The sequence below is a fragment of the Pan paniscus genome, chromosome 16 (genome assembly GCF_029289425.2).
Source record: "Pan paniscus chromosome 16, NHGRI_mPanPan1-v2.0_pri, whole genome shotgun sequence".
Taxonomy (NCBI): Eukaryota; Metazoa; Chordata; class Mammalia; order Primates; family Hominidae; genus Pan; species Pan paniscus.
Window position 1 is genome coordinate 20,238,208 of NC_073265.2, and position 27,724 is coordinate 20,265,931.

General features: G+C 47.4%; 1 protein-coding gene and 1 pseudogene across 2 annotated transcripts in view; one reads left to right on the forward strand and one right to left on the reverse strand.

The window, feature by feature from the left end:
• Positions 1 to 27,724, forward strand: part of KLF13 (KLF transcription factor 13) — a 146,816-nt gene that overhangs the window by 103,971 nt on the left and 15,121 nt on the right. Inside the window, exon 3 of one of the 2 annotated variants that reach the window (XM_034938454.3) lies at positions 4,923 to 5,217. The exons of the other annotated variant lie outside the window; for it this stretch is intronic. The gene's annotated coding sequence lies outside the window, so the exon portion shown is untranslated. Of the gene's footprint in view, positions 1 to 4,922; positions 5,218 to 27,724 lie in introns of those variants that run through there. 2 annotated transcript variants of the gene reach the window in all.
• LOC100973468 (RNA exonuclease 4-like) lies at positions 21,798 to 25,037 on the reverse strand (annotated as a pseudogene).

Sequence of the window (27,724 nt, forward strand, 5' to 3'; positions counted from 1 at the left end):
AGTCAAGATTAAAGGGCCGGCATCTGGCAAGGGTCTTCTTGCTGCATCACGACATGTTGGAAGGCATCACATGGTGGAAGGGCAAAGAGAGGGTGAGGGAGAGAGTAAAATACCCTTGAAAACAAACCCACTTCCATGATAACGGCATAGATTCATTCACTCGGCCCTCGTGGCCTAACCACCTCTCGTTAAGGCCCCACCTCTCAACACTGTTGCTTTGGGGATTAAATTTCCAACATATACTTTCTAGGGGACACATTCAAAGGTTAGCAATGGACAAAATGTTTCAACAAGTTGAAAGAGAAGATATCTAAATGGCCAATAAACATGTAAATGTTCCTTAATCATGTAAATTCAAATCACAATGAGATCATTCCATATTCTGAAAGTCTGACAGTGCCAAGTATTGGTGAGACCTTGAAGTCATAGGCACTCAGAACGCTGCTGGTGGTAGAATCTCCATTCTTTGGAGGAGGATGTAACAGTATCCACTAAAGCTGAAGACAAGTACACTCATGACCCTCCAATTCATCATAGCCCCTGCTATGGACTGAGTATATATGCACCACCCCAATTCATACGTTGAAATTCTAACCCCCAAGGTGATGGTATTTGGAGATGGGGCATGCAGCAGATGATTAGGTCATAAGGGTGGACCCCTCAGGTGGAGTTAGTGACCTTATAAAAAGAGACACAAAAGAGCTTGCTGCCTCTTTCTCTCACTCCACCATGTGTGGACACAATGAGAAGATGGCAGTCTACAACCTGGAAGCGAGCCCTCACCGAGAACCCAACTATCCTGGCACCTTGATCTCAGACTTACAGCCTCCAGAACTGTGAAAAATAAGTGCTTGTTGTTTAAGCCATCCAGTGTGTGGTATTATTATTTTTTATTATCTCAGCCCACACTGACTAAGACAGCTCTCAAATGGAAACAACAGAAATGTCCACCAACAGTAGGGTGGACTAAAAAATGTATATTCATATAATGGATTTTATGCTGCAGCAAGAATGAATTGCAAATGCCTACAGCAACATGGTTAAATTTTTTTTTTTTTTTTAGACAGAGTCTCCCTCAGTCGCCCAGGCTGGAGTGCAGTGGCGTGCTCTCGGCTCACTGCAACCTCCGCCTCCCAGGTTCAAGCGATTCTCCTGCCTCAGCTTCCTGAGTAGCTGGGACTACAGGCACCCGCCATCATGTCTGGCTAATTTTTTGTGTTTTTAGTATAGATGGGTTTTCACCGTGTTAGCCAGGATGGTCGCTATCTCCTGACCTTGTAATCCTCCCGCCTCGGCCTCCCAGAGTGCTGGGATTACAGGCGTGAGCCACCACGCCCAGCCTGGCCAAATCTTAAAAGCATAATCTTGAGAGAAAGAAGCCAGATCTCAAACCATGCAAACACTGCACGATTCAATTTCTATACCCTGCGAAGACTTGCGGATGCGACCTTATCATTTAGGGATGCTTGCTTATGTGGTCAACTCTAAAGCAACTGAAGGAAGGAAGTGTTGACTGGGAATGCCAGGTGGCAGAGATCTGGGGAAGGGCACGGGGATGGAGGAGGTGTGATACAGATGGATGCAAGTGGTGGCTACACAGGTGTTTGCTTTACAACAACTTGCTAAGTTGAACATTTGCATTTTAAACATTTTTCTGGATGTATGTTATATTTCACAATAAGGAGGAAGACGAGAGAAAGGAGGAGAGAAATCAGAGCACTTACAAAACCTTTCATGTCATTTTGCTGAAAAAGGAAGGTTGCTGGAAGGGGAAGTGAAGTTGAGAATTTTTTTTCCTGGAGCTCTTGCACTGGAAAGGGGGCTCCTTCCTGACCGCCTCTCTCTGCTCCCTGTTTTCCTATCTAGACATGGCCTCTGCCCTCTGTAGACGGTTCCATACCAGCCAACCGGGCCACACCTTCTCCTATACCTGGTCATTTTCTTTCTCTGTCTCCTTCCCTCCCTCCCTCCCTTTTCTTGCTTTCTTTCTTGTTCTCTCTTTCTTTCCTTTTTTTTTTTTTTAAATAAGGTCTTACTCCGTTGCCCAGGCTGGAGTGCAGTGGTGTGATCACCGCTCACTGGAGCCTCAGTCTCCTGGGCTCAAGATATCCCCCTGCCTCAGCTTCCTGAGTAGCTGGGACTATAGGCATGCACCACCACACCCAGCTAACTTTTAATTTTTTTTGTAGAGATGGGGCCTTGCTTTGTTGCCCAGGCTAGTCTTGAACTCTGGACTCAAGCGATCCTCTTGCCTTAGCTTCCCAAAGTGCTGGCATTACAGGCATGAGTCACTGCACCTGGCCTGGTCATTTCCATTTGAAGCTGGATATTGTGAATTTTACCATGCTGGATGCTGGATATTTTTGTATTATTATAAATAATCTTAGGCTGGGTGTGGTGGCTCATGCCTGTAATCCCAACACTTTGGGAGGCCGAGGCAGGCGGATCACTTGAGGCCAGGAGTTCAAGACCAGCCTGGCCAACATGGTGAAACCCTATCTCTACTAAAAATACAAAAATTAGCTGGCATGGTGGCACATGCCTGATTCCAGCGCCCACTGCACTCCAGCCTGGGCGACAGAGCGAGACTCTGCCTCAAAACAAAGCAGAAAAATAAACACATAAATAATCTTGAGCTTTTTTTCTGAGATACAATGAAGCTACTGAGAAACTGTTTGATCTTGTTGGGTCTTGCTTTTATGATTTGTTAGGTGGGCGTGGAGCAGTGCTTAGTCCAGGGCTGAGTTTAGGCTACCCACTGAGTACTGTGCCCAATGGCCAGTGAATCAGGAGTTGTGCGTTCTGGCTGGTGGGAGCCCCCTGGGAGCTCCAGCTACTGTTCTTTACTTCCATGCGGTGGCTTTTCCCTGGCCCCAGGCAGTTTCTCCACACACATGAGGTGAATAACCGAGGAGTCCCTTTGCAGATGTCCAGGGCTCTGTTTTGCCAGCTCTCTCTGTTTAGGTCCTCTGTCCTAAAAACCCTAGCCACCTTGGTCTCCCTGGGCTGTCAGCTGTGTTCCCTTCTCTCAGGGAGTCCACTCTCTTCCACCAGGGTCCCCCCCTTCCCCAGTCCCTGTGTGCTCTGCAGCCTGTACATGCGATCAGGGCAGTGAGCCAGGGCTGTTGAAGGACTCACCTGTTTCCCACCTCCCGTTCTACTGAAGGCTATGGGCTAGGATGCCCGTCCAGCCTGTGGGCTCAGACTATGGCACCTTTGTGGGCCCCAGGGAATGTCATCTCAAAGATACCCCTGCCCTGAGAGCCCAGCCCTGTGAGGTCTCCCTGAGCCCTTGGTCTGGAAGCAGTGGTGCCCCTGTGTGGGCTGACACTGACTGGCCACTCAGGCTCCATGCAAGGGACATCAGTCCCACGCCAGTCCCTGGCAGCCGAGGCCACAGCTGCCCCACAGCCGCTCTTGCCCCTCCTGCAAAAGGTGTGGTTTGCCAAGCTCAGGGTCTTAGCTGCCCTCACCATGCGAAGAATCTTCTGGCCCCAGACCACCAGGAGACACCACCCCTCACATTTCTTTTTTGAGCACCTGCCAGATGTAGGAAATCTTTTTAGAACTAAGAGAAGATGGAGAGAGAACAGCCAAGTCCTACCCCAGAGAGATTCCCACCTAGTGGAGGGTAAGAGGCCTGCCATCATTGCCACTGGTGGTACAATGCTGGTGCCAGGACTGTGTGCCAGGCTCGTTGCTTCGTGTCCGTTCCTTCATCTCAGCAGACAACTCTCAATATCCCCATTCTACGGATGGGGAAATGAGGCTCAGAGAGGTAAGTGACTTGCTCAGGTTCACACAGCTGCACACAGCTGGACATACAGCTGCCCACACAGTAAAATGCAGGATCAGTGACAGCAGGAGAGAGACTTGCCAGTTGGAGAGCCAGGAAGGTGCACAGAGGAGGTGGCATTGAGCTGGCTCTGGGGATGGGCAGGCCTTTTATAGAGGACTGGGAAGAAGGGCCGGGAACCAACAGTACCCCCCAAGGGAGGTTCGAATCAGGTGTTTGCCCCCAGTTGAGCCAGAGTTGGGGTGTGGAAAGGCTTGGAAAGCATGAGAGGCTGTGGATGGAGGTGGGAGAGGCTTGGAACTGGGTCTTTGCTATCTCAGGGGCATGGAAGGGACTTTTGAGTTTGAGAATGACGTGTCTGGAGCTCCCTGGTTCCACAGGGCTGGACCTGCTAGGGCCTGAAGCGGGTTAAGAGCAGAAATCAAAAACAGGTTTGTTTGTGAGTCAGTAGCTGGGAAAATACTGGGAAGCAGGCTTCTTGGAGCTCCTCTTCATCCTCAGCCCTGTGGATTGGGCAGCGGCCCACGCCTCCCCGCCCCGGCCACAGCCCCCCGTCAATGCTGGCGAGCAGCAGCTTTTGCTCATCCTGTCTGGTTCCAACCCCAAGGCCATGGGGCAGCCCGCTGGGCGCCTTCCTGCATGGGTGTACCCCCTTGCTGCTGTGTCTAGACTGCAGACACAAGTGCTGGCGGGGGCCGGGGGACTGGCCAAAACTAGGGCTGAAATCATGTTCAAAACCACAGTCAAGGCGGACTTGTCAGAAAATATTCCTTTCCTTGAGCCGTCGCAGCTCAGCCTCCTTGAATCACCCTGGCCACTTCCTTCCTGTGTATATCTTACGCACGCTAAGGGACGGGGCGGGTGCAACGTGTGTGTTTTTACTTCTTTTAAGTTTTGTCTATGTTTTGTCCTTTCAATGTGTTGTAGGCTGTGGGGGCGGGGCTGTTCCGAGGGGCTTTGTCACAGTAAGGGACACTGGGGACAGCTCCGGCTTTCTCTTCAAGCTGAAAACTTTTGGTTGTGAGAATGACTAGGAGAAGGGTCTCGCTAGGGTCATGCTTAGGACCCTTCGCAGGTGGTGTGTTTAATCTCAAAACGGCCTCAAGAGGCTCTCAATCTTTTACAGGTGACAAAGAAGACAAGGAAGACAAGGAAGGTGATCCGGGAGGCTGGAGAGCTTGTCAAGGTCACAGACCCACGGTTTTCCGCTCCCCAGGTCCAAGCTCTTTCCTGGACATCTGCAGGCAATGTCGACACGCCCTCCAGTGTCTGTGGCGGGCAAAGGATGTGTCTCCACCCCCAGACCTTCCGATCCTGTGCTGAAAGTGTCCCTCAGCCTGTTTCCTGAGAAGCCCAGGGGCTTTTGGCTTGTTACTTTTTCTTTCTCTTGAAGTAAACAGAATAAAAGAGAGTTGCTCAGATGTCTTTGGCTGTGACCCACAGGAGATGATGCAATCTCCACGGCACCCCCACATGCATGTGTATGCACAGGCGTGTACAGATATCTAAAACTGGCACCAATTTCACAAAAACACTCACCCTTATGCGAGACACATTCACCCGACACTCATCCCCCATCTCTACAGAAAATTAAAGTATACATTCATAGTTGCTGTATTCATGCATGTACAGATATATGTACATTTATTCATGTATGTGTATAACTGATGCCATTTTCATGAAACACTCACCCTACGTGTGATACACTCCTATTTTCTAGGAATCGCCGCCCACTGAGCTTATGTCCAAACCTTAGTGGATCATAGTCTAAGTTTGGCAAACACTGAGCCGGGAGGAGTCATGTCTGCAGGGCCCCAGGAGTCCCTTAATTTGGGTCCTGATCACTCTGCTCCACCCAGTGGAGCAGGCACACGCACTTGGCCCATAAGGAAGGAAAGGAGGGCGGGGGAAAAAGGGAGGGAGGGAGGGAGGGAAGGAGGGAGCACCTCCACCATCGTAGGCAGGACCTGTGAGAGCTGAACAGGGCCAGGCAGCTAGGCACCACTCTGGGACTCTGGGGTTTCTTAGGGGATGACTTGTTTCTGGGGTCCCAGTAAGAGGAACTCAGGGTGACGCCTCCGAGGATGTGAGTGCACGTGGCAGCCGGGCCCCTCAGCCCCTCTGTGTCCTGGTATCCTCTAAATGCAGATGATGGTGAGAATCCATGCCCAGACCGTGGCTCGGCCCATCTCTGGGAGAGTGTGTTTACCACAGCACTTGGTGTGGTAGGAGGTGAGCAGGGTGGAAGTGCTTTGCATTCACGTGGGACTTCTGGCTCTCAGTTCATCCCACCCCCAGGGCCCGGCATGAGTGAGGCAAGGGTGGGTGGGAGGGTGCAGGATGTGGGAATGCCATGTGCTGTGCACTGCTCACTTCACCCCTCGCTCGCCCCAGTTGGGGTCCCAGACCAGGAAGCTCCCTTCACAGAGATGTGGCCTGGGGCTACTGCACTGCCCAGCAGGTTGTGGGGTCCCTTTACTCTATGCTGTGTGACAATGTTACCTTCCTGGAAAGAACCCGACCAGCCCCCTTTTGCTAGTCATTACCACAGACAGGAGAGAGAACTAAATATCTAGCCAGCCATCCTCCCGGAGCTCCGGAGCTCAGGTCACCAGGCTTCAGGGACTCGCTGCCATCCTCACAGGCTTAGATCCCTGCTGCAGGGTCAGCTAGGTAACCCCTGAGGGTGGGGTGTTCAAAGTTCAGGCTGCCCCCCAGACGTGTGGAATGCCAGCCCTGACTGCCAGGGCGATCTGAGGTGGACTGACCATCCCCTGGACACTTTCATGAAGTGTGGGCACGGGCGGGACAAGTGGCCATTTATCATCCTTCCCTGCAAAGACTGGGCCAGGTTAGAGATGGACCCCAACAGTTTCATACCCACCAAGGGCACTGGGAGCTTCCACGTAGTCACTGCCAGTAGTGGCTGCTGGCTGGGGAGAGGATCTTGGAATGCTGGTCATCGGAGGCCCTCACAGGTGACTGGGAATGTGGAGGAGCAGCAGGGTGCCTCTTCTCTGCCATGCCTTATGTTGGGGTTTGCTCTGGTTCCCCTCGCAGCCACTTACAGCTCCCACATTGAGGATGGGGCACTGCCAGCCCAAGGCCTGCCTCAAAGTCTAAATATCTGTGGGGTGGGGTGCAGGGAGGCGTGCACCCCAGAAAGCAATCCTGGGATCTCCCTTTCTACCTTAACCTTTCTTCCCACTGGGGGGCTTCCTCCCATGAGTGTTGTCAGGTATTAGCAAATAAAAATACAGGATACCCAGTTATATTTGAATTTCAAATAAAAATTTGAGTAAGAGTTTAGTATAAGCACATCCCAAATGTTGCATGTGTGTTCTGCATTTTATCTGGAGCTGTACCTGCTAGACCTTGGGCTTTGTGGTCAGGTCTTTGGACATGACATCTGCACGGGCTGGGGGGCTAAGGCTGCTGGCCAGGGCGAGCCAGGGCAGGCCACCAGGCTGCAGAACCCACATGCAGAGAATGGATGTGAGGAGAAGGGGCCAGAGGAACCAGGCCCTGCAGGTGCAGGAGAGAGAAGCTGCGCACGCTCCCAAGGACCCGAGAGCACTCATGTGGGTGGGCCGTGGTCTCCTGCGGCCTGCTAGGAAATCCCCCTCCGCCTGAGCTCACTTGAGAAGGTCTCTGTTTCCCAAACCCTGTCCCCCATTGCACCCAACCCTGCAGTGAGTCACGAGGAGCTCTCCCATGAGGGGCAGATGAGGCTCACTCGGTGACCCCTGTGCCACCCCACATCAGAGGAGATGGGGCTCTCTAGTGGTCCTAGGAGCACCTCATTTCTGTCACATCCCCACCCCTGGGCCCATAGGACATGAGCTTGAAGGGAAATGGGAAGACTGGGCATGAGAGGGAAGGGCCAGGATAGACACACCCCCAGCAGAAGGGCCTGTGTCTTCCTGCTCCCACACAGAGGCCGGGTAACTTGCTTTTTTTACTAACAGGTTGGCCTTAGGGGAAAAGGGGGCCTCACCAAAGGAGTGCTACTAGTGGGTCAGCCTAGCTTAGGAGAATTCTGTGTTGGGCTTTGTACCAAAGACCAATTAGTAATTGGAATTTTTCATTTATAACTGAGGATATGGCTCAAGCTAGCTTAAACAGAAAGAGGACACGTATCGGCTGTGTAATGGGTCGTAGCTTCAGGCACAGTTGGTTCTAGAAGCTCAAGTTGGATCTGTATTCTCTCTCTCTTTCTCTCTCTCCACAATTCTATTCTGTTTCCCCCCTTTTTAGGCTTCTTCCTCAGACCAGCTTTCCCAGCAGCAAGCTGATCATCAACAACTCCAAGGTCAGAGAAGCTAGAGCTTCCAGAGCAGAGAGCTCAAGAAAGTCCCCATGGTCTTTCTGACTCCTCTCCCTTGGGTCATGTGCCCAGCCCTTTGGCTGGAGAGGCAGAACTGGGGCCAGCCCAGTTCTTCACTCAGCCCAGTCACATCTTCACTCTTGTACAGGTAGGAGGTCCATGTACCAATGGGGAATGGGAGTGACCTCTGCAGGCCACACCCATGCTGAATTCTCTGCCTGCCTCCCGAGTGCATGTGTTCCTAAGTGAGGCTGAGTGCGGCTTCCCCTGATCTTAAGTACTTCACAAGAGACCTCTTCTCCATAGCACTCTGCGAGCACCCATTGTTGTGACTTCTAACAAGCCAATCAGATGGCCATGTAATTACAGTTTCCAACTTATGATGGTTCCACTTATAATTTTCCTGATTTTATAATGGTGAGAAAGCAATATGTATTCAGTAGGAAGCGGTAAGATACTCTCTCGATGCTGGACACCAGCCACGTGATCACGATGGTAAACGACCTTATAGGGGACTGTGCGGCCAGACACTTTGCCCAGCTGTAGGCTAAATGAGTGTTCTGAGCATGTGTAAGGTAGGCTGGGATATGATGCTCAGTAGGTTAGGTGTATTACATGCAATTTCACCTTATGAAATCTTCAACCTACAATGGGTTTATTGGGATGTGACCTCATAGTAAGTCCAGGAGCACCTCTATGCAGCTGACAGGTGACAGAGTGCAGCCCCAGGCAGCAAGCCAGCCTCCTGTGAAAGCAGGGTGTAGGTAGAATCAGTCCACAGGCTCCGGCCCTTTGCTGATGGAGACTTTCAGCGCCGACCCCATCTGACTCTCCTCTCCTTCCAGACCCCTGGGAGATGACACTCCTGAATCCCTCACAGGGAGCGAGGTCATGTCATGGATGAAGGCTATGTCACCTCCAGGGGGGAGGCATTTACCCTCTAATCTGACTCTCCAGGTCCTCTCATTCTTCCCACCCACAGTGACCATGGAGGAGGCCTCGGATGGAGACCTGCCACCAGGGCGACTGCTCCTCCAAGAGTTGCCTATGTCTGAAGTGCACTTTAAGTGAGGGGAAACGCACGTTCGCTGTGCTCAGCCTTGAGGTTAGGTGCTGTTTGGTGCTGCAGCACGTGTTGGCCTCTCCTGACACCTCAGCTATCCCTGGGCAATCTGAGGCCCCACCGCCCCCATGATAGCTCCTCTGCTCCTTCTCTCAGTCTCTTGGGATCTGCACCCTGCCTCCCTTCTCTATCAAATATTCCTGGGCTTGCTGATTGAAATACTAATATGAGCTAATATCTTTTTTTAATTTAAATTGACGAAATTGTATATATGTATCGTATATAACATGATGTTCGATATACAGTATGTATACATTGTGGGTGTCTAAATCAAGCTAATTAACATATCCATTACCTCACCTACATTTTGGTGGTAAGAACACTTAAAATGTACTCTCAGCAATTTTCAAATCTATAATACGTTGTTATTAACTATAGTCGCCATACTGTACAATAGACTTCCTGAATTTATTCCTCCTCTTTAACTGAAATTTTGTATCTTTTTTTTCTTTTTTTTTTTTTTGAGACGGAGTTTCGCTCTTGTTGCCCAGGCTGGAGTGCAATGGCATGATCTCGGCTCACGGCAACCTCCGCCTCCCGGTCCAAGCGATTCTCCTGCCTCAGCCTTCCGAGTAGCTGGGATTACAGGCATACGCCACCACGCCAGGCTAATTTTGTAGTTTTAGTAGAGACGGGGTTTCTCCATGTTGGTCAGGCTGGTCTCGAACTCCCGATCTCAGGTGATCCGCCCGTCTTGGCCTCCCAAAGTGTTGGGATAACAGGCGTTAGCCACCGCGCCCGGCCGAAATTTCGTATCCTTTGACCAACATCTGGAACCCCTTCCCCCTCCCCCTACCAGCTAAGTTCTTAATGGCTGATGTGGGTTAATCGTGTTATGCTATTGGTTAGCCTTATTTCCCACCAAACCTTCCTTTAGGCTTAACCTAGCCCCTTGAGCTTCCTCCGGGGTCCTCTCCTGGGCCTGCGCTGTCCTGCTCCCTGCGTGGGCCTTGCTCCCGGGTGCACAGGTGCACTACGGCCATCCTTCAAGGCAGGATCAAATTCCTACTCGTGGACTTTCCCAGCGTCCAGACCCCAAGCCTGGGCTCTGGCAGCTGGCTCCTTTCTTGCAGGTCTCTTGGAATCGCTTCGCGCTTGCCAGCCTGGTTGTGGACTGAGGGCTCCTGGAGGGCAGGTCAGGGGTCCAGCCCCACCCCCCACGCCTGTGGATTCTCGTCTGCACTTGGGTCCCGCGTTGGCGGAACTGTGGAAGCTTCAGGCCACCCATCCGAGTCACGCGGACTAGGATGCCCCGCCCCAGTCTTTGGCTGGGGGTGGGAGGGTAGGGGGAAGGGCCGGAGTACCGGGGGCCGCTGCGCAGTCCCCGCTCCTGTGGCCGATGTGGCTGCCGGGTGGGCAGCAGGAGAGGGTGGTCCGCGCTGACCCGCCGGCCCTTCGCTGTCCCGGCACAGCCTCAGCGGAGCCAGCGGAAAGCGCGAGTCAGAGTCGCGCGGTTTCGAGGTCAGGGTGACCCGCGAGCGTGGGCGGCGCCTGCAGACCCGCTCCAGAGACGCCCGGTGCCCGCGCCCGGGACCCCGTCCACGCGGCCTCCGCGCTGCGCCGCACCTCCCCCCGCAACCCACCCGGCCTCAGCTTCTCCAGAACCTAGATTTAAATCGGGAAACTGGCTGGACACCAGGATGCAAAGAAAGTCCTTTAATTAAAAAAGAAGCACATGAATGAAAGGAAAAGCGAGGGACATTAGGGTGGGCGAGTTGGTCCCAGAAAGCCCTTAATGTCTTTTATTTTTTTTAAGACGGAGTCTTGCTCTGTCTCCCAGGCTGGAAGTGCAGTGGTGCGATCTCGGCTCACTGCAACCTCTGCCTCCCGGGTGCAAGCAATTCTCTGCCTCAGCCTCCCGCCACCAGGTCCGGCTAATTTTTGTATTTTTAGTAGAGACGGGGTTTCACCATCTTGGCCAGGCCACTCCTGACCTCGTGTAACACCTGCCTCGGCCTCCCAAAGTGTTGGGATTACAGGCGTGAGTCACCGTGCCCGGCCCTTTATTTTTATTATTCTTTTGAGGCAGTGTCTTGCTCTGGAGGAGTGCAGTGTGGCGATCTGGGCTCCCTGCAGCCTCAGAACTCCTGAGCTCAAGCAAGCCTCCTTCCTCAGTCTCCTGAGTAGCTGAGACCACAGGCACGCACCACCACACAGGTTGTTTGTTTGTTTTTGTAGAGAGGGGTCTCACTATGTTGCCCAGGTTGGCCTTGAACTCCTGGGCTCAAGCCATCCTCCTGCCTCACCTCCCAAAGTGGTGGGATTACAGGTGTGAGCCAGGGCGCCCGGCCCCTGTTGATGATGTTTACATGGCTACAGGGACAGGATAGCTAGTTCACATGAATGCCACTGGCTAAATACGTCCTTGCCAGTATTGGGAGAAGGGCTGCTGCCGGCGGTGGTGAGGGTGATGATGGTAGCCACTGTTTCTATCTTGAGCGCCTAGTGTGTCCAGAGACTTTGCTGAGCGGTTTGCGTACAGGGTCTCTATCCTGACTACAGCCCCGCGAGGGTATATCAATTCTTATCCTAACAACAACATTTTACATTGCTGTATAACACATATCAGTCTAAGGCACAATCTCTCGGCCTTTGACTTCACACTTGCTTTTCCTTAATTTCTTCCTTGGTGCCCTTTTGCAGTCACTATGGCTGTGTGCCAACCCACCTGGAAACTTAGTGGCTTGACAATGATAACATTTCTTTTACTCTTGAATCTGCAAATTGGGTGGGGTTGGCTGGCGGAACGGTTTTAAAGACCCTGCTCTGAGGAGTGTTTTTCCATGACAAAAACCAGTCTCTGTCTGGGGCCACCGAGGCTTGGAGGAAACTGACTGCCAGGACCCAGAGAGCCACATCATGTTTGATAATTCTGCACCCTAATGCTGGAGGGGGCGCCGATCAGGAGCCTGAGCCCCGCAAATAATAAATGACCCGATCCAAGTCATGCAAAATTACAAAGCAGTTACATTAGGTAGGAAGAGGGGAGACTTGGGTACAAATTGGTACCATAGGCTTCTCTATGACGGTCTGATTTACACTCATCCAGCAGATGGAGGGAGACAGGGAGCTCAGAGAGGCTTAGCTGTCAACAGCTGGGCTGGGATCCTAGTCTCCCCACCCTGTGCCTGCAGGGGGACCAGTTTCTTCTCAGAGCAGCCCTTAGTGTTATTTATCAAGACTAGATATTTTTTTCTCATGTAATTCACTTACAACTTTTGTTTTTGTCCTGACGTGTGTGTCTTTTAAAGCACATTCCTCGCATCTTATTTCTGTTTTTCTGACTTCATCTGTTGACTACGCATCACATGTCTATTCATTTCTTCTTGCTTAGTAATAAAAACAGGCTGTGGCCATGTCCCATAAGTTTTGCTGGGCAATTTTCTCATCATTCCCGTCTCATGTAAATACAGTTTTGTTTTTCTTGGTGAGCTGACATTTCTTTAGGACAGTGGTTTTATTTCTAAGTTTCAAGGGGTTAGGTGTTTAAAATTGGGGTGTGATTTACATACATAGCATTTTAAAAATTAAACTTTTAGTTATTGACTTGAAGATTTATTACATTGAGGTTTTTAACCTTATTACCTTTTTTGCTTTTTGGTATTTATTGAGGTTTCTCTGTGGCCCAATATTTCATCGATGTTTATAAATATTGCTTGAATTCTGGAAAGGAAAGTTCTCAGTCTTTGGTGTTTTTTTTTTTTTTTTTTTTTTTTTTGAGACAGAGTCTCGCTCTGTTGCTCAGGCTGGAGTGCAGTGGCACCATCTTGGCTCACTGCAACCTCTGCCTCCCAGATTCAAGTAGTTCTCGTGCCTTAGCCTCCCCAGTAGCTGGGATTACAGGTGCCTGCCACCATGCCTGGCTAATTTTTGTATTTTTAGTAGAGACGGGGTTTCACCATGTTGGCAAGGCTACTCTTGAACTCCTGACCTCAAGTGATCTGCCCCCACTTGGCCTTCCAAAGTTCTGGGATTACAGGCGTGAGCCACCATGCCTGGCCAGTTCTCTATTTTTATATAAAATTTAACATAGATATGACTCACATGTCATAGCCTATAACCACAAAGTCATATGCACACTCATGTTACACCCAGATTATGAAGGCCTGTTGAGACTCCCACCCTCCCTCCCTCCCGTCCCATTGCCAAGGGCACAGTCCTCCATGGAATATGGCTGATGTCCCTACAGCAGTGGAAAGATCAAAGGTACAAACCCTGCTCGAAGCTAGACTTTCTCACCTAGACCAAGTAAGGCTTCCTTTGTTCCCTAATCTGGCCTCTAAGACTTCCTCTTCAACAGTTAGATGACCTCAGACTATGACCTCATGGCCTAGAAATTTACCAGATTGCTCAAGAAAATCTTGGTTTTGGGCCCTCAAACCGATCTCAATCCCAGGAGCTCAAACAGAGCCCAAAAGCCCCAAGAGAGAACCTTTGCCATGGTGTTTCTTCAACCTCACCCACCCACCAGCCTGCATGTGGTCCTCAAGAAAGACTGCTTCCCTTAAAAAAAGAAAGATTTCACATGACAACTGATGTCTCTGAACAAACGTGTGTGTGTGTGTGTAGGTGTGTGTCGGGGGGGTCGGGGGGTGGGGGTTGACTTCATTAGCAGTGTCTATTCAATCAGCGATATTGATTACATTATTCAAGGCCTTCATATGCCTGTGGATTTTTAATATACTGCCTCCATCAAAAAGTGTGAGTGAGGCTGGGCGCAGTGGCTCACGCCTGTAATTCCAGCACTTTGGGAGGCTGAAGAGGGCGGATCACGAGGTCAGGAGCTCGAGATCATCCTGGCTAACACAGTGAAACCCCGTCTCCACAAAAAATACAAAAAATTGGCCGGGCGTGGTGGCAGGCGCCTGTAGTCTCAGCTACTCCGCAGGCTGAGGCAGGACAATGACCTGAACCTAGGAGGCGGAGCTTGCAGCGAGCCGAGATCACGCCACTGCACTCCAGCCTGGGCAACAGAGTGAGACTCCCTCTCAAAAAAAAAAAAAAGTGTGAGCGATACAGTAAAACCTCCCCGTGCAATTGCATTTTTGTCAATTTCCCTTTGTATTTTTTAAAGTTTTCATTTAATACATTTTAGTGGAATAATATTTCCCATGTAAGAAGGATTGTGGAAGTTGTCATTTCATGATTTAGAAAAATAAAATGACCACCTTTGCCTTATTTTCATAGTTGTTGTTTTAGATTCTATTTTCTGTGAATTTTTTTTTTAAATGTGACATCTGTTCTTTTCACTTACTTGTTTGCAGTTGACCTAGGACATTTTCATTTATTCCTTTGCTTTCATTAGCAAATCCACAGTGAGCATCTCCTATATGTATGCCACGTGGTGTCTCAGAACTGGGCTTTGCAGAGTGTCATAGAGACATGGTTCCTACCTTCGTGAATCACATTCCATGCCTCACTCTATTTTAACTGTATCTCTTATAGCCAGCATATAGTTGGATATTATTTTTTGAGTTTAGTCAACCAATTATGTCTTAGTATAGAGGTATTTGAACTACCCACATTTGTCACTATAACTAATACTTTCGGTATTATTCTTGTTATGCTGTTTCATGCTTTCTGATTTTTTTTTTTTTTTTTTTTGAGACCGGGTTTCACTCTGTCACCCAGGCTGGAGTGCAGTGGCACAATCTCAGTTCACTGCAAACTCCACCTCCCAGGCTCAAGTGACCCTCCCACCTCAGCCTCCCAAGCAGCTGGGACTACAGGCCTGCACAACCACGCCCGACTAATTTTTGTATTTTTAGTAGCGACAGGGTTTCGCCATGTTGGCCAGGCTGGTCTCGAACTCCTGACCTCAGGTGATCCACCCGCCTCGGCCTCCCAAAGTGCTGGAATTACAGGCGTGAGCCACCATGCCCAGTTGCTTTCTAATATTTATGCTTACTTACTCTTTCCTTTGTTTTCTGTCTTTCACTGTCTGGATTTTGTCATCTTTGGTTGTTACATTATTCTGTATTTTATAAGGCATCGTCTCTGCTTCTTTTCTATTAGTAGAGCTCTTTTAGATTATTGCCTATATTAAAAATAATAAGTTTAGAAAAGATTCCTCTTCACCTGGTCTCTTATCCACTCGCTTCTTGGTTCTTAACAAAATAAACTGGCATTGACATCTAGACCACTGGCATGGGACCAGTGCTATGATGTTATGTACTTTTAGCCTTAAGAATAATTCTAAGCATTCACATTCAGTTGTGGAACTGAATTCACAGCACCAGTATAGATTGATCTCTTCTTTCAAGTGATTTATCTGCTCACCATCCATCTTTGACATCATATCACTCTCGTTTTTTGAACCTTTAAATAATTTCATATGTTATTCAATTGGGGTTATGTTTTCAAGAATTTTTGGTGATATAATTTCTAAGCAAGATTTTGCATATAGTCTTTTAGTTGGCTTTTTCACATAAGATGAGATACAATTTAGTTAACTATATAATTCTTGGGTCACAGGCACTCCTTTTTGTAAGTTTCTTAGAAAGAACTTTACTGCCTTCTGATATTTAGCATTGTGGAGAAGTCCGATTCCCACCTTAATTTTTTTTCTTTATAAAGAAACTGTTTTATTTTTGCTTTCTGCTTAGATATTGGAAGGATGCTAAAAGTGAGGATGTAAAACATTATGGCCACTCTGGAAACCAGGATGGCAGGTTTTTTAAAAAAAAACAAAAGTAAGCATGCTAGAGGTTTATCAATTTTATTGTTTTGATTAACCAGCATTTTACTTCATTGATTTTAATTTCATTGGTTTTTCAATATAACAACTGTTTTGATATATAATTTGTATGCCGTACAAGTCACCCATTTAAAGTGTGCTGTTCAATAGTTTTAACAGATCCGCTTAAGCCATCACCATAATTTTAGAATATTTTCATCACCCCATAAAGAAACACCATATCAGGCTGGGCGAGGTGGCTCATGCCTATATTCCCAGTACTTTTGGAGGCAGAGGCAGGAGGATCCCTTGAGCTGAGGAGTTCGAGACCAACCTGGGCAACACAGGGAGACCCCACCATTGCACCACTGCACTCCAGGTTGGGCAACAAAGCCAGACCTTGTCTCAAAAACAACCAAACAAAAATCTTATTTGAGTTCGAAACGCATGTCAATTAGCAGTCACGCCCATTCTTCCCATCCCTCACAGCCCTGAGACAACCACCTGTCTCTTTAGATTTGTCTATGCTGGATGCTTCATATAAATGGAGTAATACAGTATTGGCTCTTTGCCACTGGCTTCTTCCACTTAGCGTGTTTTCAAGGTTCATCATGTTGTAGCATGTGTCAGTACTTCCTTTCTATTTTGTATATTATTCCATTGTATGGTTATACCACATTTCGTTTACCCATTCATCAATCAATGCATATTTAGTTTGTTTCCATTTTGGGGGCTGATACGAATAATGCTGTTATGAACATTAGTGTACAGGTTTTTGCGGGGCGTATGTTTTCATTTCTCCTGGGGATATACCGAGAAGCAGAATTACTGTGCCACACAGGAACTCTCCGATTAACCATTTAAAGAACTGCCAGACTCTTCTCCAAAGTAGTGGTATCATTTTACGTTCCTGCAACAGTGTATTGATATAAGGGTTTGATTTCTCCACATCTTTGCTGACACTTGTCATCTGACTTTTTTTTTTTTTTTTTTTTTGAGTTGGAGTCTCGCTCTGTCGCCCAGGCTGGAGTGCAGTGGCGCGATCTCGGCTCATTGCAAGCTCCGCCTCCCGGGTTCACGCCGTTCTCCTGCCTCAGCCTCCTGAGTAGCTGGGACTACAGGCGCCCGCCACCACGCCCAGCTAATTTTTTGTATTTTTTAGTAGAGATGGGGTTTCACCGTGTTAGCCAGGATAGTCTCGATCTCCTGACCTCGTGATCCGCCCGCCTAGGCCTCCCAGAGTGCTGGGGTTACAGGCGTGAGCCACTGCGCCCGGCCCATCTGGTTTTTTAATCGTAGCCATCATAGTGTTTGTGAAGTGGTATCCCATATCCCACTGTGGTTGAATTTGAATTTTCCTGATGGTTAGTGATATTGACCTTCTTTTTTTTTTTTAATTATACTTTAAGTTCTAGGGTACATGTGCACAAGGTGCTGGTTTGTTACATATGCATACATGTGCCTTGTTGGTGTGCTGCACCCATTAACTTGGCATTTACATTGGGTCTATCTCCTAATGCTATCCCTCCCCCTTCCCCCCACCCCACAACAGGCCCTGGGGTGTGATGTCCCCCTTCCTGTGTCCAAGTGTTCTCATTGTTCAATTCCCACCTATGAGTGAGAACATGCGGTGTTTGGTTTTTTGTGCTTGCGATAGTTTGCTGAGAATGATGGTTTCCAGCTTCATCCACATCCCTACCTTCACAGCACGTCTACACTGATGTTGTGGCCAGGCAACTCGGCACTATAGCCTAGCCACGTCGACACACAGAATCAGTCATCATAGTTCACCCCTTGTCACCTTGGCACCCAGACGCATTTCCTTTAAACTGTACTTCATCTCCAAACAGAGGCATTAAATAACAAGGTCATACTTCCACCTAGCATGATACAACTATTCTGCCTACAACCAAAAATGCACTAACCCTTACCCCAGAAAAAGACAGAAAGTCCTTGAATGACATTTACTTTTCTTTGATATCCTATAACTTAAATACTAAGATATAAAACTAATACATCTTATATGATAAGGCAATAAGAGATGGAAGAAAACAAATGCTTTTTCAAATACATACACACAAACATATTTGTAACAAAATAAGGAAGAAGCACTTATAACAATTACAGTCCTTGTTTCTGTCACGTGGTCATAGCTGGTATTTCCAGTTACCCTTGTCTTCTGTGCATTCTGTATTCCCTTTGCCTTCGGCGAGCACCTGATGAAGTGACCTGAACTTCATTATTAAAAGGTTTGGGCCATTAGTAGTTCTGCCTGCGTTGTGTTCTGTTTTTTTTTTTTTTTTTTATGGACTTTAATCACAGGGCATGGTAGTATTAAGAGATGCTCTAAGGGAGCTCTTCTATTCCACACTTGTTCTTCCTTATCTTCTGTGTGCAGTAGCGGTCCGGTTTCCTGTTTGTACTCCAGATCAGTTTCCCCAGCCAGTACAGTAACTCTCTTCTTTGCCTGTTAGTTCATTTGCACAAGGAGCTCAAAGTGGCCGGGTGGCAGTCTTAACTTCCAGTCCAATGGAATCAGTATTGTGTCTCTTGGTGGAAGCATTCCTTGCTTTGGAACTAAAACCTCTAGATGAGCAGAGCACAGCACAAAGTTGCAGAGACAGGAAGCAAACAATGTCCTAGTGGTTACTACACGTAATAGTGAATGGTGCCACTCCCATTTCCATCCTAGATTCCTGGACTATTGAAGAAATCCTGACTATCAGAGAAACAGCACCCTATATGGGACACGGATTCAGAGAATACACAGCCTGCTGGAGAACCTTGCCCCAGCCCCACAAGGTGTTGCCACCTAGTAGGGGCTGTAACTGCATTTTCAAAAGGCCATTCCACCATTCTATGAAGCCAGCTGCTTCAGGATAGTCAAAAACATAATAAGATCAGTAGATTCCACGAGGATGAGCCAGGGCCACACTTCATGTGCTGTGAAGTAAATTCCTTGATCAGCAATACTGTGTGGAATACCATGATGGTGGATAAGCCATTCTGGAAGTCCACAGATGGTAGTTTTGGCAGAAGCATTGTGTGCAGGGAAAGGAAATCAATATCTAGAATGTCTATTCCAGTAAGAACAAAACTCTGTCCCTTTTGTGATGGAAACTGTCCAACATAATCAACCTGCCACTATGTATTTGGCTGAACACTTTGGAAAATGGCACCATGTTGAGGGCTCAGTGTTGTCTCTGCTGAGGGTAGATGGGGCACACAGTAGACTGGGTATATTGTCTCTCTTGAGGGTAGATTGGACACACAGTGGGAGCAATTGCTGGGTCAGCCTTCGTGAGTGGCAATTCTGTGTTGCTGAGCCTGTGCATAGCTTCCATCCCTGCCACCATGGCCACTTTTTGCTCAGGAGCCTATGGATGATGACAAGGGTGGCTGGACAAAGAGGCTGACTGGTGTCATCCTATCCACCTGGTTATTGTTATTATTATTATTTTTGAGATGGAGTCTCACACTGTCGCCCAGGCTGGAGTGCAGTGGCGCGATCTCCGATCACTGCAACCTCCGCCTCCCGGGTTCAAGTGAGTCTCCTGCCTCAGCCTCCCGAGTAGCTGGGATTATAGGCGCCCACGACCACGCCTGGGTAATTTTTTGTATTGTTAGTAGAGACGGGGTTTCACTATGTTGGCCAGGGTGGTCTTGAACTCCTGACCTTGTGATCTGCCTGCCTCGGCCTCCCAAAGTGCTGGGATTACAGGCGGGAGCCACTGTGCCCCACCTCCACTTGATTATTAAGCTCCTCCTTTTCTGAGGTCACTGTTTGGTGAGCTGTCACATGGGACACAAATATCTTCACTTTTTGTGCCCATTCAGAGAGATCTATACACATACCTACCTTGACACATAATATCAGAGATCTATACACATGACCTCCTTGTCACCAATTTTCCAGTTATATTCCCTCCAAGTCCCTGACCATCCATTCAGACCATTGGTCATAGTCCATAATTGGTAATTGGTACATAATCACATGTCTGGCCATTTCTACTTCTAAGCAAAAAGAACGAGAGAGAGAGAGAGAGAGAGAGAGGCTTAAGGGGGAAGGGGAGGGAGAAGGGAAAGGGAAGGAAGACGGGGAAGGGGAGGGAGAGGGGGAAGGGAAGAGGAAAAAGGAGCGGGAGGGTAGGAGGGAGGGAGAGAGAGATTTTAAGAAATTGGCTTGCATTGTTTTGGGGACTGGCAAGTTTGAAGTACGCAGGGCTGGCTGGCAGGCTGGAAATCCCAGCACAAGTCAGTGTTGTAGTCTTGAGTCCAACAGCAATCTGGAGGCAGAATATATTTTTCTGGAGACCTCAGTCTTTTCCCTTAAGGCCTTCAACTGATTGGATGAGGTCCACACACATGATGGTAGGTAATTTGATTTTACTCAGTCTATTGATTAAATTATTAATTTGAATTTAAAAAATAACTTCACAGCAACATCTGGACTGATGTTTGACCAAGCAACTGGCCCCTGAGCCAAGTTAACCATCACAGTCATGGTGTCTAATCCTTTTTGTAGTTACTGGATTAGTTCTGCTAGTATTTTATTGAGGATTTTTGCATTTATATTCATGGGAGATACTGGTCTGTAGTCAATTTAATGGATTTATATTCCTCTACTTCTTATTTCCTTCTTCCTTGCTTTTGGTTTAATTTTGCCCCTTCCCCGGTTTCTTGAGGTAGAAACTTAGACTACTTATGGGAAACCTTTTCTCTATTATTGAAAATGTGGTATTGAAATCTATAACTCTCATTGCTGAATTATCTGTTTCTCTCTTCCTTTCTGTCAGTTTATGCTTCCTCCATGTTGGTGCTTCATTATTGGGTGCATATTTTTTAAATAATTGCTTTATCTTCCTGATAGATTAATCCCTTTATCACTTTTAAATATCTCTCTTTATCTTGACAAACTTTTTTTGGTTTGAAAGTCTAGCTTGTCTGATGTCTGTTGTTAGTATAGCCACTCCAACTTTCTTGCGATTGCTTTATGCATGGTGCATCCTTTTTCTATCCATTTACTTTCATCCCACTGTGTCTTTGGGCCTAGTGCATCTCCTGTAGAGAATACATAGTTAGATCATGTTTTTTTAAATCCAGTCAGATAATCTTTGCCTTTTGATTGTATTATTTAATCCATCCACATTTAATGTTATAGTTAGATTTGCATCTGCTATTTTACTTTTTGGGTGCTATATGTTATACGTCTTTTCAGTCCTCGATTCCCTTTTATGTTAAATATTTTCTAATGTACCATTTTAACTTCATTAATTTTTTTTCACAATTCTTTTAGTTATTTCCTTAGTGGCTATTCTAAGTCTTACTACATACGTCCTAAATTATTAGCATCAGTTTCATATTTATACTAGCTTAGTTATAGTGATACATAGAAACGTTACTCTTATATAGCTCTGTTCCTTTTATCCCACTTTTGGTGATATTACTGTTATACATATTACATTATTGTTACAAACCCAGAGACTCTTTAATAATTATTACATTATATAATTTTATGTCTTTTAAAGAAGTTTAGAGAAGAAAGAAGACTGAGTATATATTAATAGCTTCTGTTATATTAACCTTCTTCCTTATTTCTAGTTCTTCTCTTTTGTTCCTGTGGACTCAAGTTACCCTCTGTAGCCATTTCTTTAGCCCAATACAGCTTTGTTGCCACCTACCTCCTTTTTATTGTTATTGGCAAATATATTGCACTTCTATATGTTATATGTCCAACTATACATTCTATATATGTAACTTTATATAATTGCTTTTAAAATCAGTTAAGAGAACAATGAAAAAAACATGCATTTTATATTGTCTTTTGCAATTATACGATGTAATTACGTAATTACCTATACCAGCACTTTTTGGGTTTTTTTTAGGGTAGATTCTAATTACCCTCTGGGGTCACTTTGTTTTAGCCTGAAGAACTTCTTTTAGTATTTCTTGTAAGTGGGGAAGTGAAGTCGGGTAGCAACAAAATCTGTCAGTTTTTGTTTATTTGAGAGTTTATTTTACCTTCATTTATTTTTCGTTTTATTTTTTGTAGAGATGGGGTCTTGCTAAGTTGTGCAGGCTGGTCTCAAACTCCTGGCCTCAAGTCATACTTCCACCTCTGCCTCCCAAGTGCTGGGATTACAGGCATAAGTCACCATGCTCAGCTCATCTTCATGTTTGAAAGATAGTTTTGCTGGATATAGTTTTTTTTTCTTTTTGAGCATTTTATTTTATTTTTTATTTTTATTTTATTCATTTTTTTTCAAAGTAAACTTCTGCATTTATTTTAAATCACATCCTTGGTGTGACTGCACCTTTTCTGTCCAGCTGTCAGGTGGCCCAATAATGCCTTGGACTCCATCCCCTTGTCAGTGCCACTGGCTGTTCCTGACTCTAGTTCCCAGGGGAGCCTCAAACTGGGGCCTAGCCAAGAAAGCTACCGGCTAGCATCACATAGCTTCTCCAGCTCAAATAGCCCAAGGTCGGCATGTCTGCCGACCTCCAGGAATAACCGCAGTCACCGTGCCCAGACGACATATCCTCGTGCTATGGGGAGAAGCCTCTGCTGGGTGACCCACCAGCCAACCCTGGGCCAATTTAATTTAGATAAACGCTCAAAGTCCAAACGGCCACAGGAAACCCCTGATGTGACACCTGTTGTGCCGGCCAGCCGTGTCTCAGGAGCTGACTGCAGACACCTGGTCTGGGTCCCTCAAGCCCAGCAGAGCTTGTTATGTCCCCTAAGACAAAGGAGGAAAATGTGGCTCCCCGAGAGGAAGGTGCTGAGCACCTCACCCCAGGGTGTCACTGAAGATGAGCGGTGACAGCACCGTTGTTCCTTCTGACAGTGGTTCCTTCTGAACAACTTCAAGCTCTTCTCCCTGCTTGAGGTTCTCAGGCTGAATCCCACTGACCGCTGTCCTATAGTCCGTCACGGGCTCGGTTGGTTTGACTACTTGTCATAAACGCACTTCCCCTACTGGTTCATGATGGACACACGGGCGGCCACGCTCTCCTCCCCTTTAGGACTCACGCCCACCATCTCACAGTCCAAGGCTAAGGCTCTTGTCAGGCCGCCGAAGGCCTGCTCTTTCACGAGTCTGAGGCTGACGCTGCCCTCGCTGTGACCCAACTGTTTCCTCGCTATCTTGGCCACCTCTGGACCTATGGCAGCTTCGATATCCGCCGGGTCCACGTCGTCAAACCACATGTGTTCCTCGGTGGGTGGGGCAGGGTCTGCCTCCTTAGCTTTCTGCTTCTTATGCTTGATGTCCCCTCGTTCTGGAACAACACCACCATTTGTCCTTTCCTTGGTTCCTTTCTTATTGTGCTCTGCTCCACCGGCCTTGGTGCGAGGTACTGACGCCTTCCTGTCCATCTTGGAGCCTGAAGGAACAGAGCCCCTGCTGGCCTCTTGGTCTTTTCCCGCCAGCATTTCCTCTCCCTTCACTTGAGGCGAGATCTCTTTTTTGTTTTGCTGGATAATTTTGGGCTTCTTTTTGGAACCCATCTGAGAGATGACAAAAGGCTTTTCTGGGGCCTGAGATTTTTGTTTCAGCAGCCACTCTTGCAGCACCTTCCAGTTTTGAGAAAAGTCTTCTGGTGCCTTTGGAGGTCGCACCACAGCACCAGGGCCGCTTCCTGGCTTCTTGCTTACTTCCTGCGCCTTGCTTTTCCAAAACCTTTTTTTCTTCTTGTTTTTCTTCCAAGTGAGCGTCTTGACAGGACCCGGCTTAGCCACGGGGCTGCTCGGGGCGCGCTTGGAGGCGGGGACCTTCGCCTTCCCCATCCTGCTGCAGTCCAGCGCCTGGGCCGGCGGCCACCCGAGACCCCGACCTCCCCGGGCCCGGCGCCCTGGCAGCACAAGCGCCTGCCCAGGCCAGGCCGAAACACACCCGCCGCAGGGACCTATTTTTTATTTTTTTGAGACAGAGCCTCACTCTGTTGCCCAGGCTGGAGTGCAGTGGCACAATCTCAGCTCACTGCAACCTCTGCCTCCTAGGTTCAAGCGATTCTCCTGCCTCAGCCTCCCGAGTAGCTGGGATTACAGGTGTGTGCCACCACACTTGGCTAATTTTTGTATTTTTAGTAGAGATGGGGTTTCACCATGTTGGCCAGGCTGGTCTTGAACTCCCGACCTCAGGTGATCTGCCTGCCTTGGCCTCCCAAAGTGCTGGGATTACAGATGTGAGCCACCATGTCTGGCCTGTTTGAGCATTTTAAATATGTGATTCCAATGCTTTTTGGCCTTTTTTTTTTTTTTTCTGATGAGAATTCAGCTGTGAATCTTATGGGAATTCTTTTGTAAGGGACATGTTTTTGTTTTGCTTTGTTTTGTTTTTTTGTTTGCAGGTTTTCAAAATTGTCTACTTGATTTTGGCTTTCAGCTTTTTTTTCCTCCAGCACTTTTACTATTTGAGATATAGTACATTTTACTCTTTGTGGATCTCTGTGGTTATCCTACTTGGAGTTTGTTGAGCTTCCTGGATGTATACTGTTTTTCAATCAACTTAGAAATTTTACAGTCATTATTTATTTGAATATTTTTCCTTTTCTTCTGTCTGCTCTCCTGGTATTCTCATGATGTGTATACTAGTGTGCTTGATGGTGTCTCATATATCTCTGAAGCTCTGTTCACTTTTCATTTATTTTTCTCTCTGTTCTTTGGCTTGCATACTCTCTGATGATCTATCTTCAAGTTAATGAATTCTTTCTTCTGCCAGTTTTAATCTTCTGCCAGTTTAATCCACTAAAAACTCTAGTGAATTTTATTTCCATTATTGTACTTTCCAATTCCAGTATCTTCATTTAAAAAATAATTTCTCTCTCTTTGTTGCTATTTCCTGTTTGATGTGATATTGTCATCATGCTTTACTTCTTGAATCATGGCTTTCTTTAGTTCTTTGAACATATTATAATGGCCACTTTAAAGTCTTTGTTAAATCTGACACCTATTTAGCTGCTCTTGTCACAAAAAAGTAGCTATAGGAGATGACAGCTATGTTCATCTGCTACACTATTGTAACCATTTTTCTGTGTATACATATAACATCATGTTGTAAACCTCAAATATAGACAAATAAAATTTATTTTTAAAAATCTGACATCGAGTTACTCTCACAGGAAGTTTCTCTTGCTGTTTTTTTCTGAGGTACAGATGATGCTTTCCTGTTTCTTAGCATGTTTCATTATTTTTTGCTGGGATATTTTAGATAACAGATAATATATTGTAGCAACTCTGGGTGCTTGCCCCCATTTCCCCCAGAGGGCTTGCTATTTACTTATTTTTTAGTGACGGGCTGGATTGTTTAAGTGAAACCTACTCCCCCTGGTGTTGAACATTTGCTATTGCTTCTTCAGGCAGCTTTGGCTCCACAGTCACAGTGATGGCAGTGGTTTTGGCAGTCCCTCTTTGACTGTCTCTTTCTCTGACCACACCAGCTTTAAGCTCCAGTAATTGCTGGCTGATTGTGGTGTTGTTCTCATCAATGCCCTTGAGATTCAATTGCTCCACAGATGGAGTCAATCAAATACAGGATCCTTTGAAGGAGTGGTTCTGGAGGTTGGTACTGTTGGCCCTCCATATCATTGAGTTCCACAGCCATCATTTAACCAACCGCAGATAGAAAATACTGTTAGTTTGTTTTTTTTAAAGAAGATGATTGTGTCCATATTGAACTGCCTTTTTTGTCATTATTCCCTATGCAATACAGTATAACAAATATTTACCTAGCATGTATATTGCATTAGTATTTACCTTGCATAAGTAATTTAATGATTCAAAGTATATGGGAGGATGTGTGTATTTTATATGCAAATACTAGGCCATTTTATACAAGAGACTTGAGCACTCATGGATTTTGGTATCCTTGGGGAGTCCTGGAACCAATCCTTGTGGATATGAACTGAATTTGATATCTGTTCTGACTCCAGATGAACTCCTCAGGTTCTCTGGGAAAAATCTCCAAGCAATGGATATTGAGCTGGGGGTGGGGACAAGGGTGCACTTCTCTCCAGGTGATAGTCCCACCTCAGGAGCTAGGCACTTGATGGATGGAGGTGGGCAGTAGCTTTGGGTTTTTTCAGCTTACCTCTTCTGGTGGGGCCTCACTATTCTCAGCAGCACTGTGCCCAAGGCAGAGCCTTCATGTCATGAGTGGTGGCTGGACATCAGGGAGCCCCCACCTCTCGTCACCCTCACCTAGAACTTAACCTCAGGCAGCTGGAGGCAGGATAAGAAATGCTGACCTGCCTCTCCTGGGAAGATACTGCGGACCTCCAGCTGAGACTCCAGGTATAGGGGAATGTGGCTGCTTCTCCTGCATGCAGATGAATGCAGCTGCTTCCCACTCATAATTCTGGAACAGTTTGTCCCCATCCACTGCACCTTGCTCCTCAGGCTGGAGGGTCTACAGGGCAATTGGACTCAGCACCGCTTCTGGTCCTCTCAGCTGGTCCTGGATGGGCAAAGCCTAATGGGAATCTCAGTCTTATTCAGATGCCTGAGTCTCCTCAGCCCTCCTCTGCTCCTCCTCCCTATGGTGGTGCTGACTGTGGGCATTTGTCCTGTCTTCAGGGCATGCTGGCGCTGCTCCTCTGGTGCCCCCTGGGGAGTGTGGCTGAGGTCAGAGGCCCTGTGGCTGGTGTCTGGCCAGTTTTGGTGTGGACCCCTCGCTGGGCTCTGCCCACCTCGACTCCCCACGGCTCCAGCAACATCACTCAAACAAACTGTGTTTGCACACATGTGACTCAGTGATTTCTTCTGTAGGATTTTATTCTGCAAATGTGCTCATGATTGAGTAAAGACAATGACAAATGTGTTCACTGAAGCAGTGTTTGTGAAACGAAAGTCAGGAAACACCCAATGCCCACCAAACAGGATGACTTAAAGTATCATCCATTCACACAATGGCATGTGTCTTTCCAGAAAGCAGGATTCTGTGATCAAGATATTTGGACATGTGCACAGCATGCTCCCACATGTACAAAGCACTCACACAAATATCCTCACGCATGCGCATATGGCCTTGGCTGTCTGGAGGGACACGTGGCACATTGCAGGCTGTGGCTCCTCGGGAATGGGTGTCCAAACCCCAGTTCTCTGCACCACTCTCTTTTAACTAAATCAGCATTTCATCCCTTTTAAGCCTGCTTTCACCGTCCTTCTATTATATGTGTTTAAAACCCATTCATGACTTTATAAAAACATCTCTTTGGGAAAAAGTGAGCCTGGGAAGGAAGTGTGGATTAGGAGTTTTGTTTTTTCCTTAAGATGATCTATTTTCTCCCTGGTGTTTGCAAGTTATTTTCATGAGCCATTTGGGAATGTCCTTTTTATTTACTGTGGATTCCAGACAAACCCAGACTCTTGTACTGCACAGCACAGCCCGAAGCAGCCTTGGCCCAAGAAGCCGTCTGGGCTGGAGCTAAGAGTGTGACTCAGCTGGGGCCTATTTTTCCCAACCTGCCCTGCCTGCCGCAGGGGCACAGGCAGCTGTAAGTAGAGGTGGAGGTGCCCTAAGACAAAAGGGACCCCCCCCCACAGGGTGCCTTCTGGTTACAGAAGGGGTCTGCCAGGATCTCCGCCTGCAGCTGTGAGACACCTGGACTGGCAGCTTTTGTGGGCAGAGATTCCAGGTGCAACTGCGGAGGAAGAAAACCAATGGCCTCTTCATGCAAAGCTGCATCCCACGAGGTGGCCTGGTGAACCATGAAGAGCAGGCCTAGCCAGCTTTAGGACGCTGCAGGCTGGGGTGAAGGGAGTGCGGGGATGTTCTAGGTTAGGGGCCTCAGGGCAGGTCT